Source organism: Ostrea edulis, chromosome 7 (genome assembly GCF_947568905.1).
Source record: "Ostrea edulis chromosome 7, xbOstEdul1.1, whole genome shotgun sequence".
NCBI classification, from domain to species: Eukaryota; Metazoa; Mollusca; class Bivalvia; order Ostreida; family Ostreidae; genus Ostrea; species Ostrea edulis.
Window position 1 is genome coordinate 10,284,902 of NC_079170.1, and position 21,670 is coordinate 10,306,571.

General features: G+C 35.8%; 1 protein-coding gene across 1 annotated transcript in view; it reads right to left on the bottom strand.

The window, feature by feature from the left end:
* Positions 1-21,670, bottom strand: part of LOC125656182 (uncharacterized) — a 374,718-nt gene that overhangs the window by 272,905 nt on the left and 80,143 nt on the right. The gene's annotated exons all lie outside the window — the stretch shown is intronic.

Consider the following 21,670-nt stretch of genomic DNA (forward strand, 5'->3'; position numbering starts at 1 on the left):
GATGTTACATGGGACGTTGATGCGTTTCCGAAACCTCCAGTACATCTTGTCCCACAAACGCTTGAACGTGAACAAATCTGGACTGTCTGGTGGCCACTCATGAGCTGGGACGTTGATTTGAGCAAGAAAGTCACGGTAAACCCTTTCAACATAGAGTCTTGCATTGTCCTGTTGCAACGTAAGTTACGTTGATGGATAAGAAAGTGGACCGGTAATCTCCAGACCTGATCCCGATATGTTACTGCTGTAAGATTACCATGGATAACTACAAGAGGTGTTTTCTCGCCTTGATATATCCCTGCCCATGCCATAACATACCCTCCTCCGAATCTGTCGCTCACCACGACGTCGATAAATACGTTGATGTCCATCTGACCTCTTTTGTGTTAGTCGAGATTTGTCAGTGAACAACACGCGGCTCGAATGGGCCAAACAAAACCGATTATATGCAAGGGATCACTGCATTCGACATCAGGTATGTCTCGGCGTAAGTGGCGGACCAATATGGAGTCGTTGTGGCCTTAACAGAAACTTCTGCCACCGATTTCTAATCGTTCCTGAACGGACTGACTGACCATGAGTGCCGACAACTTGACGTGCCGTCTCTGTCGCCATCTGAAATTGGTTTCGGATTTGAGAGTCTCTATTTTGACGTCATGACGTAGTGCGACGGTCATCCGCTCCTTGGACGGTCACCTGTGGCTTTGAGACGACCAATTAAATGGAATAGTATTGTCTCCAGCGAATTGCTGGGCTACATGCTATTCGCAGCTATGTTAATGCTTTTCAGAGCTTTGAAATGGGTTAAAACATGCATTGCATTGCGAGGGCGGTTTTGATTTCAACTTGTAATTTATATACTTAAGTACAGACAATTTATATAAAAGGTTCATTCGGCTATATATCAACATATTTGGCATGATATTACATGACTTCGTTGACCAGGTGACTTTCATTTATAATTATTTGAAGTCTTTCATATAAATCGCTTCAGTGCAGCTGAGTAAACAATTATTTTAAACTTCTTGTTTTAAATAAACTCTCCGTATCCTTCTGTTCCCGAAATGTGCTTGGGAAAAGTTGTAGTATTACTTGCTACAAAATACACGGATTTCATGAAAAGTTCAACTTACCGACATATTTCCCTACTCAATATCGTAATTTGTATTCTAACAAAGCCATCTCACATTTTCCGCAAGCAATATTCGTTTAGAGAACAAACTACTCTTACGATTTCCGTATAATATCTCAAATTATTCCTCATTAATTACCTGTATTATTGAAAGTAGACATTAACGGCAAACTGACAACTCAACTGTATGACAAATGGGATGATTTCAGCTTTTCCATCGTCAACTTCCCATATCTATATAGCAATATTCCATTTTCACCTGTATATGGTGTTTATATATCTCAACTGATTCGATATACAAGAGCTTGTTCTGCGTATAGTCAGTTTTTAAATCGATGTAAGATACTGACAAACAAGTTGATGGTACAGGGATTTCAACAGTCTCGATTGAAGTCAGCATTTCGCAAATTCTATGGTCGTTATAACGATCTACTTCGTCAGTAAAACCTCGCATTGGGTCAAAAGCTGTCTGACGTGTTTCATACCGATTGTTAAGCCGTTCTTGGCACACTGATTTTGACTGCGGATAACTCTTTTAAGAATACACAAATTAAAGAAAGATTTTAAAGATGATTGTTTTTCATTGAGAATTCTTGTTACCCAAGCAGCCCTGAGTGCTTTTAATTTACAAGCAATATCAACAATACCTATTCTTCCTTCTTCTTGTTTTCTAATTAAAGTATATCATTTTATCACTTCTCTTTTGCCACATAGAAAATTGAAGATTGTTTTCTTTATTTTTTTTATGGATTCTTTTCTTGAATTTTGCTATATAGTTGCACTATAATCAAGATTATTTGATACATATCAAATAGTCCACAATTAATTAAGGTTGGCTAATACAGTTCGTACCATTTAAGAAATAAACCTGGTTCGAACTATCTTGCCTCATACAATTCCGCCTAACGTTAACTTTTCATTCTGCTCAAACCCTAGATTGAACACATTGTGAAAAATAGCTCAATCGGTTTAAGGATTTTTTTTCCCCGAAAATTACAGGAAATGCAGGCATTTTTTTTTCGCCATACGTAAATTCATATCCCGGTCATGTCCTACACCACCTACTATACCTAGCATCGCCGGTGCTCTATTATTATGTATCCCAATGGCAAACCTACGACACAATTTTGATTGTATCTATTTGGCCAAAATGCCATTCATGATTCAAGGTAGTTGGTTAACGTAGGTTTCATTACCTCTCAATAGGCATGGCTAGCGAGTCGGTCAAGCAAAGGGGACCAGATAGTCAGATCATGCTACAAATTCCAAGGCTTGGTTACTCTTAATTCGTCCCATTATGTAATCAGTTCATTATGTCGCGTTACTCTGTATTTATTCTTTTACATGCCATACACAGGTGAACCTGGATAACGTCCAGGTATACCTGATTGTGTCAAAATGTTGGCACTGCATAGACCAGTGGCGCGGACCTCAACCTACCACGAGGTTCAATTTGCAATGTGGCCAACCACTACATTATCTCGTTAGGTTTTTTTACTAGGCATTATTGGGCCCAGGTTTCAGGGTAGGCATTGCTATTCACGGCCACAGGGGTTTACGGGTTTTACTACAGCACAATCACAATTTTAGGTACCAAGGACCTTACCGGTCAATTTATGCAGAGTTATTAACTTCATAGTACTTATCTATTATTAACATTCCTATGCAATTACGTGGTATTACTTGCTATTTCAGCAATTTGCCTCTTTTAATTTATGTAGTTTACAGATGATTTCAACAACGTACGTGACGTGGAGCGCTATATCTTGACACACTGATTTCGACTGCGGATAACGTTTACTTGATCAGGATATAGGGCTCATGGCAGTTGTGACCGGTCAACAGGGGATGCTTACTCCTCCTAGGTACCTGATCCCACCTCTGGTGTGTCCAGGGGTCCGTGTTTGCCCAACTATCTATTTTGTATTCCTTATAGGAGTTATGAAATTGATCACGGTTCGTTATCTTCGATATTTAGCACGTTCCATAGCACAGAGACCCTAGTTCCATATCATTAATTGCATTTAATTGCAGTTTTTGTTTCCGATAATTGTCCACAACCTCAATTTCAGTTCGGACTTGCATATTGTTGATCGGTTCGTTGTTGTTTATTCTCAATGTCAAGCCTACCCAAAAGTTATTGTTTGGTTAACTTTAAGTCAATCACACTATCCATTCCATTTTTCATTTAAATAATTGACTGGCTTTGTCTCAGATGTATTCGGCATTGATTTTTTTTTTTCACAATTCATTCAATAGGCATTTATTGGAGTTTGTATGGTTCCAGCAGTCGCGAAACCACGTCAAGAAGTGTCATGTTTTGTTATCCAACCTTTTCAACATTTGTTCTACGCTTTCTAACCTTTACGTCTTAAACCGGGGATCTCGAGACGCTCGATCTGTGCTGCTTAGGACTTGCTCCGAGGAGGCGTGTTTTGAGGGTAGAGGCTTACGGGTGTTAATGGGCTGGGTAAATTACGTATTTTGGCTCGAGTAATCAGTCTTTTAGTTTTGATTCTTAGCTGAGTTTGGGTTAATTCTAATTGGCTCTGGAACGTTTAGATTAGTTTAACGAATTTGAGGAATTTCTGGTCTAAAAAGTTTGACCGATTACAGTTTATTTTTTTATCTTAGGAATTGTCATAAATGGTATTTAGCAATGTGCCATTCTGTTATCATTACCTTGGTTTTTACGGAAGTATTTGGGACTTGCATATAGATCTTTTTTGACGGAATTCAGACTTCAAAATTATTCTGGAATTTTCTGCTGAAACTCTTCAGAATCAATCGGAATCCTTTAGAGGTAAACCAGTTTCAGTTATGGGATGTAATTTTCCTCCATTAGGACTGAGAGATGGTTTGCTAATCGGTGTTAGGAAATATTGTCAATTTTTGCTTTCCATCATAGGAGTTATTCAAGAGCTGACAAGTCCTACGGTCCGCCTGAACTGCGACCACTTTGTTGTTAATCTTACGTCACCTTTGAGATTACACATTGTGATGGTCATTTCGGAATTCAGTCTAATTTTGGTCAGGAATCCTGAAGTTTTAGCTATTTCCTAGAAACATGCAGGAAATTCAGATAATTTACAACTTCATAATCACTATCAAAATGTGTCAATTTGGTGATACCAGTGACCTCTTGGTTAAGTCCCCATTGCTTGAGAGTACGCAAGGGGATTCGAAGGGGGTAGCATAGAGATAAACGCTCTCCCATTGTGCCTCCAGGGGGCCTGGTTGACGGACAAGAGTGCATGTCGCCCACCCCGCAGAATTGAGATTACCTTGTTAATTTATTACCTTCGAGATTACACTTTTTGCAATGATCAACTTCAGAATTTAATCTAATTACTGGTCGGGAATCCTGAAAGTTTTAGATATTCCCACGAAAATTACAGGAAATTCAGGCAATCCTCAAGTTGAGAGCAATAACCGAAATGTGTCAATATGATGTTAACTTGGTCTTAGTAACCATTGCTTGAGAGTGCACAGTGGGTTCGAAGAGGGGAGCGTAAAGATAAATGATCTCCCCTCGCGCCTGCGGGCCCTGGGCGACGGACGAGGGTGCACGTCGCCCACCCCACTGTTTAATATCAGTTCTATGCAATGATCAAAATGATGTGGCCATGATATATGATGAAAAACTATGATACTTTGAGAAAGAATTTATGATGTGTTGTTACACCATAGATAACCATAATGGTGTGATGCTTGGGCCTGGTTGCCATGGAAACCAGGTGTCACTTAGTCATACTTGTATCTTCTATGTAAACTAATGGGATGTTAAATATCCCTTTTAAACACCTCAAATATAGGATATGGGCATTAATAAACATGGCCATAGAGACAGAATCAGAAATCTTATATAAAAGTGTCAGAATACTGGATTTGTTCCCTTATTATTTAAATATATTAAGTATACATGTAAAATAACACAACTTTTCATCCTAACTTTATCAGATCGATACCAGTGTTTAAAGAGGTTAAAATGCATTTCTGAACAAGGGAACTATAGATGCAAGGTGACGATAACGAACAGTGATCAATCTCATAACTCCTACAAGCAATACAAAATAGATAGTTGGGCAAACACGGACCCCTGGACACACGAGAGGTGGGATCAGGTGCCTAGGAGGAGTAAGCATCCCCTGTTGACCGGTCACAACCGCCGTGAGCCCCATATCCTGATCAGGTAAACGGAGTTATCTGCAGTCAAAATCAGTGTGCCAAGAACGGCTTAACAATCGGTATGAAACACGTCAGACAGCATTTGACCCAATGCGAGGTTGTATTGACGAACTGAAACAAGAAATAAATGGGTAAATGTAACGTTTACCTCTAATTCCCAATTTAAAAATCTAAATATAGCAAGCTCTTCGATATTTACTTATCCCCCTTAGGTCGAACTCTTTTTGAATGGAGGTAGTTCCAGTATGACGTGTAAACAATATGGCGGTAAAATTCAGTTTATTAGAAAGTAAATGTAATTTTAAGACAAAAGAAGATAATATTTCGTGTTCTCTAAATAAAATTTCATTGGAAAATGTACCAGCCGACACAAGAACTGTTTTATTAACCGAATCAGGATTTTTACTGACTGAATTCACAAGGGCGTTTATTATTTGTGAAAATCATCATCAGAAATTGTTAAATCAAAACAGAAGCCGTGCAAAATCTAAATTGTGCAGTGTACCAGACATAATTTGTTCACACAAGAAAGAAAATATAAAAAGGACAGGCTGGTACGGAGTTAAGGCGGATAGAGCAGTGACAGAACGGAAGATTATAGAAATTCAGTCTGTTATCGGGATTGTTGTCCCCATAGGAACACGTAAGTATATCGCTTTGATTCTATATAAATGCTATTTATTATCGTTAAAGTATTTTGACTTCATTGCTGCACAAGAAAATCATATTGTACACGAAGGCTTCATCAAGTGATTTTACATTGGTCAACCGAATTTTTCAACTTTTCTCGGACTCAGTCGTATCGGAGAGGTTGTATGATACAATGTCAGATACATTCAGTATTTATTCCACTTGAATTTGATATATAGGTTTCCTCAGTAAAAACAAATCGCGCTAAAAAGCACTTTCAGAAATAATAAAATCCATGTTTTTGGTTCACCAGTAGAAATGACGAAAACTCCAGCCCGGAGCTTTGTTTACTGTAACTAATGGAAATACGAACGGGGGACAACTCTTTCAAGTTTCAAATTGGGGTACCCTATGGGATTTTTAAAAAAAAAAATAAGAGACGTATTTTTAGATATGGGGATGCTTACTCCTCCTAGGCACCTGATCACACCTCTGGTGTGTCCAGGGGTCCGTGTTTGCCCAACTATCTATTTTGTATTGCTTGTAGGAGTTATGAGATTGATCACTGTTCGTTATCTTCACCTTGCATTTAACCATCGAGTTTGTATCTCTGCTGGTGGACAGTCTGTCCCCGAGGATACTTGTCGCTCGATAAATGTTCTTCATGAATATACACAATAACGAAACAATACTGGCTGACACGTCGTCCAGTATAAAAAGGTGTCACTCTGTGGAGTCTATAAGGGACACAGACTCCTACAGATCGGTTGGTGTCCCTTGCATTATCCTTCGAGATATCAAAGATTTGTCGTATGTACAATCGTCAGATTGTCAGCTTTGGTACAGAAACCAAAATTCTTATACCCAAATTAAAGACTGTTATGTTCCTTTAAGAGATATATTTGATAATTCCTTTTCAGACCTCATGTGTTCAACCTCAAAAGTTCTGCAAAACTTGTGATATACTGATCACTAAAAATTCATTTAGTAGTAATTTAGCTGGACGTAGTTTCTGTACCAAAACGTTTGATAATCTGACTTGTAAATCTTCTAACGTTGTCTACGCCATTGAGTGTAACCTGTGTGGCTTAGTTTATGTGGGAGAAACCAAGGGTTCACTTAATAAAAGAATATCAGGGCACAGATTTCAAATTAATAATGGTGGTAACCAACTTCTTTACAAGCATTTTAATGCACCGGACCACTCCATCTTGTCCATGAGGGTAAGGATTTTAGAAAAAAAATTACCATCACACAAACAATCCTACATTAAGCACCCCTTTTCGTAGACAACGAGAAGATCACTGGATCAGGACCCTAGCCACTGCATTTCCATGTGGATGCAATGATAATGTATATGATGTGGGAAATTTGACTAGTCCACAAGGAAATAACGTTAATGTGATGGGACTCTTTCCCAATACCCAAAGACGAAAACGCAGTCATGGACATCATTCATATAAAAGACCAAGTATAAAATGATGTCACGTTTGATTCACTTTTGCCTCACGTCAACAGATAATTGGGTCCACATCATATTCGTACAAAACTTTACTCTATCCCATTGAGGGTTTTACATACGCTATTTGAAGAAGCTATGGCTAGTCTATACTTGGATTTTTCAACACCTGAATATAGACTTAACTCTATGATTATGGATGTTGCCTACCACAGGTTCTATAAACCAGCACGGACCATGGATGATATTCCTTCCAAATCATGCCGTCAGTTCCTTAAGCTCAAATTTACAACCAAAGAAATAGATGCCATCAACATAAGCAACATTCTTCGTCATAAAAGGGTTCAGTCGTGTATTCCAACTTATTTCAAGTTCAAGTCTACACCCTGTATTTCCTACAGCTATACTTCTACTATTGCATCCAAACTTTTTAATTATAAACAAACTTTGCAGTGCTTAGATATAGACCATCTTATACGTAATCCACCAACATGTTCTTGTTTTTCATCTTCTTTCAACTACAGTCCAGCTTGACATGTCATTACTGGTGATGTTGATATACAGTAGTTGAAAATGAGGACCTCAAATCACTTATTCTTAAAGGTCCTAAATACAGAGAACCTCGGTCTTTTAATTGGCGACAGAACTTCATCTCTATTATGAGTTCTGTCGAAGATTATGCCAGACGATGGGCTAAATATGAAAAAGAAGAACTTGATACATTGTCAGAATGGGTTAAAAGCATAAGAGGGATATTAAAATCCCGTATTAGACACATGAAAACAAAAGTACGTACCATCTATCCTTCTGTGTTTAGTAAACCAGAAGTGATAAAAGAATTAGATAGGTTACATGAGGAATGTGTTTTGGTTCCAGCTGACAAAGCTAGTAACAACATTGTCTTTGTTTGTAAGGCTCATTATTACAACTGTATTTTAAACGAACTTGGCATTAATTCCACTTTTGGTAATCATACTTATACTCCAACTGCCCTTTCAAAAGACGAAATTCTTCAAAACCATGCTTCAGTTTTAGACACAATTAATATTCCAGTCAATGGGTCGAATGAATATGAGTTACCGTACCTATACTGGATTCCTAAACTACATAAAACCCCTTACAAACAAAGATACATTGTTGGATCCAGTAAGTGCTCTACCAAGCCCCTATCTTTGCTCCTCACGAAAATGTTAACAGCTGTGAAGGAGAAACTTCAAACTTACTGTGCGACTACATATGCCAGAAGTGGTGTTAATCAAATGTGGATTCTAAAAAAATCTAAACAACTTTTAGTAAACTTGAAATCACAGAATTTTTCCCAAATCAATAGCATTAAAACCTATGACTTTTCAACACTATACACGACCATTCCTCACGATAAATTAAAGACTAGACTTTTTGACATCATAGACAGTTGCTTCTTCAACAAAAACGCAAAACGGAAATATTCATATCTAGTGATCAGTCATTCAAAAACTTACTTTGTTAAACACCACTCTGATTCCACGCACAAGTACTCTGAAGTTGAAATAAAAAATATGCTAGAGTTCCTCATTGACAATATCTTCATGGTCTTTGGTGATCAGGTCTTCCAACAGTCTGTTGGAATTCCCATGGGCACGAATTGTACTCCTTTGTTAGCTGACCTGTTTTTATATTCATATGAAGCAGAATTTATTCAAAAACTTCTACGTGGGAAGAAAAAATCTCTCGCTGTGACCTTCAATTCGACTTTTAGATATATCGATGACGTTTTGTCTATTAACAATGATAGCTTTCATTCATATGTCGATTTGATATATCCCTGTGAGCTCGAAATAAAGGACACCACAGAGTCGTCCACTTCTGCTTCATACTTAGATATTTTATTGAAAGTAGTCATTAACGGGAAACTGACAACTCAACTGTATGACAAACGGGATGATTTCAGCTTCTCCTTCGTCAACTTCCCACATTTATGTAGCAATATTCCATTATCACCTGCATATGGTGTTTATATATCTCAACTGATGCGATATGCAAGAGCTTGTTCTGGGTATAGTCAGTTTTTAAATCGAGGTAAGCTACTGACAAACAAGTTGATGGTACAGGGATTTCAACAGTCTCGATTGAAGTCAGCATTTCGCAAATTCTATGGTCGTTATAACGATCTAGTTCGTCAATACAACCTCGCATTGGGTCAAATGCTGTCTGACGTGTTTCATACCGATTGTTCAGCCATTCTTGGCACACTGATTTTGACTGCGGATAACTCCGTTTACCTGATCAGGATATGGGGCTCACGACGGGTGTGACCGGTCAACAGGGGATGCGTACTTCTCCTAGGCACCTGATCCCACCTCTGGTGTGTCCAGGGGTCCGTGTTTGCCCAACTATCTATTTTGTATTGCTTGTAGGAGTTATGAGATTGATCACTGTTCGTTATCTTCAACTTGCATTTAAAAGTTAAATGATAAATAGTTTCTGTGTGCTTTTTATTACAAAATTTATGGTAGGGAATAGAGTTATCAGAAAAAATCTTAATATTATATGTGTTTAATGCATATATTTTTATGTGAAATCTTATGAGACTAAATGTTGCACATTTACATCTGTATTTTTGATTTCAAAAGGTAAATATTGTCACAGTGCACAATTTAATATTGCAATTATATAAAAAGGTAAAGTCATGTTTGACTTCTTTAACTAAACTTACTTGTCTATATGTGTACTTTTATTTACTGTTTGTTTATTTTTTTTTATTTATTTGTTGTTGGTTTTTTTACAATATCATCTTATACATCTTATGGCCACTTTTCTTGATTTGGTTTGTGATTTGAATCGAACATATTTCTTTGCATATTCAATATGTTTGAGTATAGTTCTGACAACTTAAGAGGTTTTATGGGTACTATTTTCAGAAGTATCAATCTAAACTATTTTTCCCCATTATATTGTACCATTAAGAGTTGGTCTTATGGCACATAATTCAATATAAACAGACACATATATATTTATCAACTTTAATTTCAATTTAAATGACAAAAGATTAGACATTTAATATATGGTTACTTGTTGTGTCTGTAACAAATATGGTATGTATTTCCAAAACTTACTGATTAAGAAAAATGCACTACATAGGTATTGCATTTTCTAGACAAGATGTCAATATTGTGCTACATGATTTTTATTATTTTCTTTATTCCTTTTTTGTTGTTGTTGTTCTAAGTGCATGATAATTCGCACAAATACTATGAAAATTGTATAGGGATTCATAAATACAATTTAGTCTTCTGAATCAGCTGGTATATTGACCAGAAACATAATGGGGTTGCAGATAATGTACAAATTTACAATACACATATACTGGAAATAGCATTGTTGACTAACTTATTCTGTAGAAAGTGAGTTAATTTGTTAATTCACCAACTTTAATTACCATAAGTCTGATCTTATTTCGATAAAAAGTGCATTGGCTCCTATTCGTTGTTTTCTTTTAGCTGTCTGCTAACTGCAGAAAAGCCCTCACCAAATTAATAAAAATACAGATTTTGAGCCAAGTATTGTTGAGGCCAAAGCATCCAGTGAGCAGGTACATACTTTAAAACACATTATTGAATCTGCATGCTTTTGATTATCGATGAATGCAAATTATTTTGTTGTGTATAAAATATGAATTCATTAAACCTTCAGTTGATCCTAAAAATTAAAACAATTTTAAAATACAAAGTCACTCTAGTATTCTGATGCTTGGTTTTTGCAAGGATTTTCATTCTGTCCTTTCATTAATATGTCATCATTAAGTTTTCTTGCATTATTTCTGCAACCGATGTGCAAAAACAATTGAAATTCAATGTATACTTACAAGCAGGGAATATCTAGGTCAGGATTTAATTATTTGGGTCAAGTCGGATAACATTCTACAGATCGGATAATATTCTACAGAGTTATGTCCCATGCATGGACGTAGAAAAAATCACGAACTGTACAGTGCACTATATTTGTTATGCACACATTGTTTGTGCACTTTAATGAAAATGAGGATGTAAAGCATGTGGGATGTCTTTCTGTGAAAAGAATTATTTACATGTAATGAGTTTCTAGTTTGTCAATGTCTTAGTTTTACCTAGCTGGTACCTTTTCAGAATGTAGCCCATGATGAAGATTTTGGTGAAGCATATAACCTTAGAAATAAGCAACAGCAAAAGTATAATGTAAGTAAGCTTTGTTTAAACATGTTAAACCAACAGGAAGATATATTTAATACTTTTAATCTAAAAATCTTAAATAGTGTGACCAAGAGTTATACATTAACATCTCATTAAGATAATTCAATTAGCTTAATTACCTGCAAAAAAATGCAGGGTTCATTGTCACATAAATAGCTTTGAGACCTTTCGTATGTTATTATTTATTAAGGAATAAGCCTTAGTAATTCACATAAACACAATCATGTTTACATTGTGACCAGGATACTATGATTTTTAACCTAGTGATCTTGAACTGTGACATGTAGAAAATCCGGCATGTCTATACATACACCAATAGTGAAAATGGGAGTTAATTTTAAGTGGTGAGGGTTAGGGACTTGCATATGATAAACTTGTATACTATCTAATATACACATCCATGAAGTGACGAAAATGTAGCTGTCAACTGGGTTCGATCTCCAGTGGCCAGATAGCGCAGTTGGTAGAGCACCTGACTAGAGATTCAGGGGGCCCGGGTTCGAATCCCGGTCTGGTCAATTGCATTTTTTCCCTTCCTGTTACAACTATTTACCTATGAACTGTATGGTTCTTGGTCAATAAACAATACCTTTGATTGTACAAATTCCCTTTAACAAGGTACATCCACTTTAATAAAGTTGATGTTATAATTAGATTATTATTCGGAATATAATTTCAACGCGATATATTGTATATTGACTATTTCTGTTTAAGATTGTAACAAAGCAACCCATGTTCACCATGATATACCAAGTAGCTTTTATTTAATCAACCTGTAATGATTTTGTCCTTTAATTTTAGGAAAGTGATGATACACTATCTAGCCAAGAGACGGCTCATGATTTTAACACTGCAGACAGTCAAGGGACAGAAGCATCAGTTGTAAAGCACGAGAGACTGGACAAACTAAATGAATTTCTAGACACTTGTGGAGTAAGTCCTGTGAAATGCCTAAATCAAAGTTTGAAAATATCTAGTGAGAGGACTCAAATAAGGTATATTTCCAAAGCAGGTGAATGTTGCATGGCTCTCCTTGATACAGTGTGCCCAGATGATGCAGAGTTCATTAAAAAAAAGCCCTGTTTGTGGATGATAAAAGTGCCAGCATTGCGACCACAATCTCCTTATTGAAATCTGTTTCTGAAGCATATATGAGAGCAGATACATAAACTCTGAGATGTCAGCTGTTGTCCAATTGACAAATGACTACAGTTTTGTAGAGGTAAATACTGTTATACCTGCTCTTACAACGTACAAGTACTATGCAGCTAAGAAACATAAGGAAAATATTGGCATAGGTTTCCCAGTACCATCCGTGAAAGCCCTTCGTTGTAAAATGGATGATGGAAAGCTAGAGCACTTTTTGGACTTCATTACGTCCAACGACATCGTCAAAGATTTGCCCTTTGGAGAGAAAACATTGCAACTTTCTAGCGGAGAACTCATTCAGACACCTAATGTGATACGCAGTCTTGCACCAGCCACAATCCTCAGACAATACTGCCAGCTATGTGAGGATGAAGGCTTCCAGTCTTTGGGTATGAAATCATTTGTATTATACATATACCCACACTAAGATTTAAGGTAGCTCACTGCACTAAATCTTATACTATGTATGACACCACCTCACAAGAAGGCGATTTAAATGTTTTGTGAAATTATTTGTATCAATTGATTTGTTTGTCTATCATCGTAGCTCAGTGATTAATGCATTGGGCTGGAGAACCGCAGATCTCGAGCTCAAATCCCTCAATGTGTGAAGCTTTTCTGCCATGTTTTGTTCATATGTGTGGAAATTTTATTTTTGAAAATCATGTTTTTATCCAAATTTGCATATGTTTTGCCTTTCTGGTATACTTATTGTATATCATCATATCTTTTATAATTGAATCAATTTGTACTAATTTGAGAAACTATTGCCGGGTGTAGTGAGCCACCTTAAGCAGGAGATATGTCAGTTTCAATATAATGCTTTTATGTATTTAAGAAATGTTAAAATGTCTTGAGTTCATACATTGCTAAATTCTTTATAAAGAATGTTTGATGTTTTCGAATTTATTGACGTGTAAATTCTCATTCAGTTTTACATCATGTATTTTTGTTCCATCAAAACAATTGCAATAAATTATATTGGTAATTTTTTCCTTGGAATTTTACGCATAACTGAAAAGTTGATTTTGAATCTTAGCAGATATATACCTTTCTCTGTATATGAAATTACCCTTGAAAAATGTATAAAACTTGAATTTATGCTGAATGGATTTTATAACAGGTACAAGTACCATGTACAGGATACTGGCTGACTGTAGTGCATCAGTAAGACACTCTATTGAAGGTCTGGATTGCTACATAGGAGAGGGAGGGCAGGCATTTAAGGATCTGGAAGAAATAGTTCAAGAGCTAGACCTCACCCTTCATGAGAAGATGATACTCTTGAGAGATTAGTAGCTGCAAAACACTACCTGAAAACAGATTATAAGGTTGGTGTCTATTGTTGACTTTCCCATAGAGTGCATATTACTATTATTGATAATCATTAAATCCTCCCCCTCCATACACGCATATAGGCACTTACACACATAGATGCACACACACACGCACACACAAAATGCATATGTGTCATCAATGCTTGTTTAAATATCTTGCTTGATTAAGTTCATACCTGGTGAAAGTGATCCGGGGGAGGGGAGGGGGGCTGTATTATGACCTTGAACAAAGGTTATACCTCCTGTGTCAAGATTTATATAGATTACAGGAGTAGAAATTTTGTTTCAACAATAATTGTTCATTTATTTCATACCCGGGTACTTGTTATAAATGATTTTGGGGGATTGGACCATAAGTAATATGATAAACCTACTGATTTAATTTGCAGTTACATGCAAGAAGTTCATCATCCACTGCAGACCACTGCTATTTATTTGCAATGAGTGAGCAGAGTGGAGCATTCTCAAAGGAATGTGCTGATCATGATCATACTGACATTTGCTGACACTGTAGTTTCTTGAATGAGACTTTATCTCACATATCCCAGAAGACAGCAGAGAAACATTGGGATAACCCTGAAGCGTTTTGTTTCAAAGTAAGTTAAAAACATGAAAAAGTATGTTAAAATGTAATTATTTCTCTTGAAATGAAGTTGGAGGATGTTAATGAAGAATGTTTTTGCCACTTTCTGAATATGGCGAGGGCATATAGTAGAGGAGCGGATTTAAATAATGCAAAATTGTTATTTATCAGTGGGTGAAGGGGATTCATTTTTTTTTTCAAATGAAGGGCTATATGTCCCCTGTCGAAAGGGAGATAATTTCAAAAATAGGGTGGAACCATTTAAAAATTTTCTATTCATGAACCACTTGGCCAGAAAAGTTCAAATTTACATGGTAGCATCTTGACATAGTGCAGATTCAAGTTTATTAAATTCATAGCCCCTGGGGGTAGAGTGGGGTCACAATAAGGAATCAAATGTATAGGAAAAAATCTTTATAATTTTTTTTCTCAAAATCACTAGTCCTAACACGTTGAAATTTACATGGCAGCTTTCTGACATAGTGCATATTCATGTATGTAAAAATCATGACCCCCAGGGTAGGTTGGGACCACAATAGGGGATCAAAGTTTTACATTTGAATGTATAGGGATTTTTTTTTTAAATATGGGCCAAGGCGATTCGGGTGATTGATGTCACCCATGGGCCTCTTGCTTTCATATTGCATTACAAATGTCACAGTGGGCAGGGCATTCATGGACATATTTCTAGTTACTCTGCACTTCTTTTTGATTTAAATTAATTTTGATGAAAAGTTTTTACACTCTCTTATTTAGGTGAATAAAGCTGTTTCGGATATTTATGAATGGAAGCGTCACATTTTACGTTCAAAAAACCAAGAGAGGGCCAGACAGGATATTCTCAATTCCATCACAGAGGGAGAAGTATTCATTATTGCGGACTGGGTCATGAAATTCCTGCCAAGAAAGTACAGAGAAGACAAACTGATTGGTTTGCAAAACGTGGAATAAATTGGCACATTGCATTCACTGTGTACAATGAGGGAGGGAGCTTAAAACATCTGACTCATGTACATATCTTCAATACCCCAGTACCCCAAGATGCTTCCACAACAGCAGCATTGCTAATTGATGTCAGCCGAAATGTTTGTTTACAACTACCTAATGTTAGAAAAGTAAGCATGTGGTCTGACAATGCTGGATGTTACAAAAGCACGTTGACGATGGCACTACTGCATCAGGAGCTTGGGGACAAAATCAAAGTATGTCACTTCTGCGAAGCTCAAGATGGGAAAGGTCCATGCGACAGAAAAGCTTCACACATTAAATCAGCAGTAAAACGTTATGTGAATGAAGGCAATGATGTCACAAATGCTCACCAAATGAAGCAGGTATATATGTACCAAAAATACTTGCATAAAGAGACCAACATGACAATATATCGCTTTTCTGACAACGTGATTCAAATGAGGTTGTTGTACATAGCTTGCAATACATCAATGATGGTGAAATAAAATGTTGCATATGAGAATAGGACAACCTTGCACCAATGTGTTTATTTTAAAAACTAAAGTTACAATTTCAGTTTGATACTAATTCACTTGTTGTATGTATGCTCATTATTAATTTATATAACATTCTTGTGTGTTATTTATTTCTATCAAAATTTTATTTTAGAAAAAGCAATTTTGTATTTCAGGCTATTGATTCAAAGCAACATGGGGAGTACAAAGTGAAAGTTCTTTGTCCAGTAATCAATGCTGATGCTGAGAAACTACAACTCAAGAATATCCCAGCTATTTCAACATTGCATAATTTTGAATTCACCGATACAGGACTTACTGTATGGAGAGCATATGCAACTGGTCCAGGTTAAGTGTGGCAACTACACCCACACCCACCCACACACACATCCTTCCTTACAATTGATACAGTTATACATTTATACAATTAAATTAGGTTTAGAAATCATAAGCAAAATTATGTGTATACGCACAGCAGAATGCACAGATTTTACATTCTTGCCTTCACATTATTATGCTCATGTAATAGGAGATGTGGGGGCATATAATTTTTAAGTTTCGAATATTTATTTTTAGTGCATTAAGATTTTTTTCCAGGTTAGAGCATTGTAATTAGATTGAAGTTTTGCATTAAGATATTTTACTTGTTTATTGTATGGTAAAATACATACTTTTATTTATCTTGTTTAGGAAAATTCATTCCATGGAACAATATAGGTGCAAACAGGATTGCTACAGTGCAGTTTATTATACAGGATGACTGGACAGATGTGGCATTCACACCATTGAATTCTGAAGTGGTTTCTAATGGTACTAGTTTTGATGTTTCATAAGTTCATATTTAATAATGATATCTTTATTTTCCTAAATACTCCCAAAAGGTTGTATGTGGTATGGTCTGAATTCACTCTGTCTGTCAGTGATTATCCCAGAGGGGGGGGGGGCACCAGGGTCACTGGTAAAAATGTTTTTTTGGATAATACACTGCATCTTCAACAAATGTTCATGTAAATCAATGATATTCACACATGGGTGTGTTGTGACCCAAAGAATTGCTGCTTTCAAAGTCAAGAGTGACAAGAAAATCACTGTAACCAGGATCCATTGCTGGTTTGTTTGTATGTACCTAAAAAAACGATTTGAGTCTTTGTTTACATAACAACTATTTAAGGCTAAAATATTGCTTTTATTCTTGCATTCAGGTCAAAATTTTGGCTGTCTACATTAAATGAGTTATATTTCTAATGTTTAACATCAAAAATGGAAAAAAAATCAAAAATTGTTAACCATGCAGTCCTTTAAACTATTTCTATGAGGATTTTTAGCTGACCTGAGCTGAAGGTCAGCTGAAATTTTCTGCTCAAAACTTTCCTTTGTCTGTCGTTGGTATAGTTGTTGTCGTAAACTTTTCAGATTTTTATCTTCTCCTCCAGATCTGCTTGAAGAATTTATCTTTAAATATAGGTCAAGGTGACTCAGGTGAGCAATGTGGACCATGGGCCTCTTGTTCAAAAATCATGATGTACTTGAATATGTCTTTCCTACGTGTACATCTTAAAGTCGATACTACTGTAATCTTTCATCAAATTTTTCAGGAGATGAAGATGAAGGAGAAGAAAATAGTGATACAGATGAGCCAATCCCAAAGAAAAGAAAAGTATCACAGAGAGTATTCCAGTGCCCAGAAGAAGGATGTACCCGCCTCTTCAGATTTTCTTCCTCACTTGATCAACACTTGCTGTTAGGAAACTGTGATTTAAGGGAAGAGAAACTCAGCCTTTAAGACAAATATATGGTCATGTATGCCAACAAACTTGATACAGGAAGTCTAGGGAAGTCTTATACCAAACAGCAAAGTTGGAGTTCCTGCTTTAAAGTGTGGCTGGGCATTAAAAGTAAAGAAGCCAAAAATACCCTTCACTGACGATCAGAAGGCATTTATGCAGGAACAGTTTCTGAGAGGAAAAACATCTGGAAGGAAAGAAGATCATTCAAAAGTTGCAGAGGAGATGAGGTATTCGGTGAGAAACGGGACAAAAAGATTTTCAAAAGAACAATACCTCACATCACAGCAAATTGCAAGCTACTTTTCAAGAATGGTGCAGAAAGACAAAAAAATGGACCAAGATGACCTTATAGCTGCTAATGCAAACAGCAAATCATTTGTCTTGAAACAAGATGTGTTGAAAGAAATTTCCATTTAAAAGAATGACTGAAGTAAAACATACTACCGTATACACTCACCTATAACACAGCTGTATATTTTGTTCGGTTTTTTTTTTATTTATTTACCAACATTCACTGCAATGCAAAAATGTAAATCCATGCACATATATGTTAGTCTAATCTTTTATAGTAGATTACGTATTTCCTCTTGCACTAACTTTCTTGTTAAAATGAGTTCTTTCCACTCTTGTTCATAAAGCAGCATTCAGATTTTTTTTAAAGTTATCAACTATGCACATGTATAATGAACATCTTTTTTGAATAACTTCCTGAATTTTGGTTTCAATTGTACATATATATATATATATATATATATATATATATATATATATATATGGCTTATTTGGATTCACATTTTCTCCAACATGATTTTGAATTGAAATCAACTTCATCATTGATTACAAAAAATAATTCCACTTTCATGTTTGGATTCCTATATATGGCTAATTATGCGATAAACTCTGTAGTACAAGTGATGCAGATGGATTGATTTCTAGAAAGATGATGAAAGGGGTGCAGTGTTTCATAGACCTTCATTATTATGTTGATGTATTTTGAAATGAATATCTGTGGCACTTATTACTTGGTATATATATATATATATATATATATATATATATATATATGTAGTTATGTGTATTTTTTGGTCCAGTTGTTTGTTTGTTCCTTTGTTTCTTGTTTGACATACATGTATGTATCATTGACTTGTTTCATTTTAGCTGTATTCTAAACTGTTCATACACTATAGTAGTAAGTTATTTATTAGATATTAGTTGTTGTGAATGATGAAAGGCTTGAAAGTTTTTATTCATTTCTATTGGAATTGATCAGCGTCTGTTGTGATAACAATTGAACACTAAAACTACTATTACAATTGTTTTCAAATTCTCAAGTACATGTACCACCAAAACTTGACCAATTTCCAAAAATATCCTAAGGCTTCTCTACAACATCTCATCTGTAAGAAAAAAAATCATTGCATATCCATGTAGAGCAGAAAGGCCTTTACCAAAATTGTAAATTTCATGATTTTTGGGAGAGAGGTTTTAACTCCAGGTGGGGCCAAACTGGGTATATAGTGTTTTTGTGTAAAACATTTCAATAACATCATCTTTGGTGTTATTGATACTAAATTCTGATTGAATAGATTTATGTTTAAAAGGAGCAGGTATGCTTTACTAAAACTGTAAACTTGATGATCAAAGGACACGGTTTTGGTTCTGGGTGGGACCAAAATTATTATAGTTACCATTGTGTTTAACAACATCATATACATTTTTTATTTCAACATGATGAAAAGTTTCGGGACAGTGTTTACCATCCATATTAATTATTTCCTGATAGAAAATGTATTAATTAGTTGTGTGAAAAAGAATAACAAGTTCTTCCTGCTCATTAACATTACAGACAGAATTCATGAAGTCAGCTTAACACTTTTCGGTACTTTCAGTACTTTGATTTTTAAATAATAACTGTTCAAAAAATATTCGTTTACCCATAAAAGTTTTCAGACAATAACATTATAGCATATCTTCTTTCTTTTATTATAACACAACATTTCAATATCAGTGTGGAAAGAAGATAAATTTGAGCATGAAAAAGGCCATTTCAACCACTTTTTTTTTATTTTTGGCACAATGCCAAATTACCTAAACTTTAAGAAATGATATACTGATTTTACTTTCCTTTTTGTAAAAAGTTCTTGTGTTAATCGGAAGACATTTTGTGATTCCACACGGCATAAATATTAATGAGACCTATTAAAAAAGTGCAAAAATAGGAATTCTGGGCTTTATTTTGAAGGATAAATAAGTAAAAAATGAAGTGCATGATTTTCATAGCAACCATTCACTTCCTGAAGCTGAACTTATTGTCAAAAAGGAAGTTGGTGGTGAGTGACAACATACAACAATTGCCATTGAATTTGGTGAGACCCTGAGCAGGGGGCAGGTATTTCACGTGTACTCTCCAGACGACCATTAAACGAGGTCAAGGGTCAGTGGATATTCATGGAAAATACTAATTTCTTGCATAAGTTGCTAAAGATTAATTCGTGGGGCTCTCAGTTAGTTCATAGCTGGGGCCACATCCATCTCCTACTCAAGGAGGGAATGCTTCAGGCTGGTGCTCCGTACTTGCTAATTAAACCAGATAGCACGCAAGAGACCGGTGAGATGCGCAGAGATCTCTACCTCCCTTTGAACGTGGGGACTCGTTTAGGTTCGGGCACCTATGTCCACTTAGGGCCCCCTGTATTGCTCCTACTTTGGTAGTCAATCTGGCACACTTGCCGCCTCCCCAGTTCCCCACAAAAAACATGCGACTCTTTCCACAATATATGTAAATTTGCATCCTGTTTCTGATCCAATTAATAAATATTAAACTTGTATCACTCTTGTCATTCCAGCTGCTAAGCAGCCTATGATGGATTACAGGACAGCCAGTTAAGCTTCGACACACCTGCTGGTCTATTCAGATATTAGGTTAAGATCACTATTCAATTCGGGCAGTAGGTCAGATGTCTTGCGGCTGGTTGTGCTGTATATTAAGTTTAATTTAGCACAATAGCTTCTCTAGGTAAATTTAACATACCCTAGGTCAGGTTATGGTCATGAAGCCAATTCTTTTATTAATATAATTGTGTTAATGCTAAAGTTTTGATTACAGTACATTTTCCATATAAGGTTAATTTTCTTGTATTCCACATTGCTTTTCAAAGGACCTAATAGTATTCCATCAGATTTATTTTTATTGACTTGCATTCCTGATACCTGACCAAAGTGTTCAATTATTTTATTGACTTTTTCTATACATCTAATATCCTGTAAAAAAAAGTTATGTGACGTCTGCATGTTGAGGTATTTTCATTTCATTAGTCATAAGGTCATTACTAAAACCATTAACCTCTGGTGAATTGTGATTTTTTCGACATTATTTCTACGATAAATAAAAAAAGCAGTGCTGAGATATGACATACTTGTCGAATGCCTTTGATTATTTTACAGGTCCTAGACATCCATCCAATTTTTACGCGATATACAGGATTTGTATATAATTTTTTTTATCCATTTTATGAATTGCTCTCCAAAATTAAATTTATTAAAGGTGTTGAACATGAAGTTCCATTCTACAGAATCGAAAGCTTTTTGAAAAGCATTTTCACCGATATATCTACCTTTAAAGGACACAACGCATGTTTCTAAACTTTTTCATTTTTTCAGGAAAATTAATTCTTCTCATGCCTAAAACTGCTTTAAATGTGTTTTAAATGAAATATTTTGCGTCGGTTTCGAGT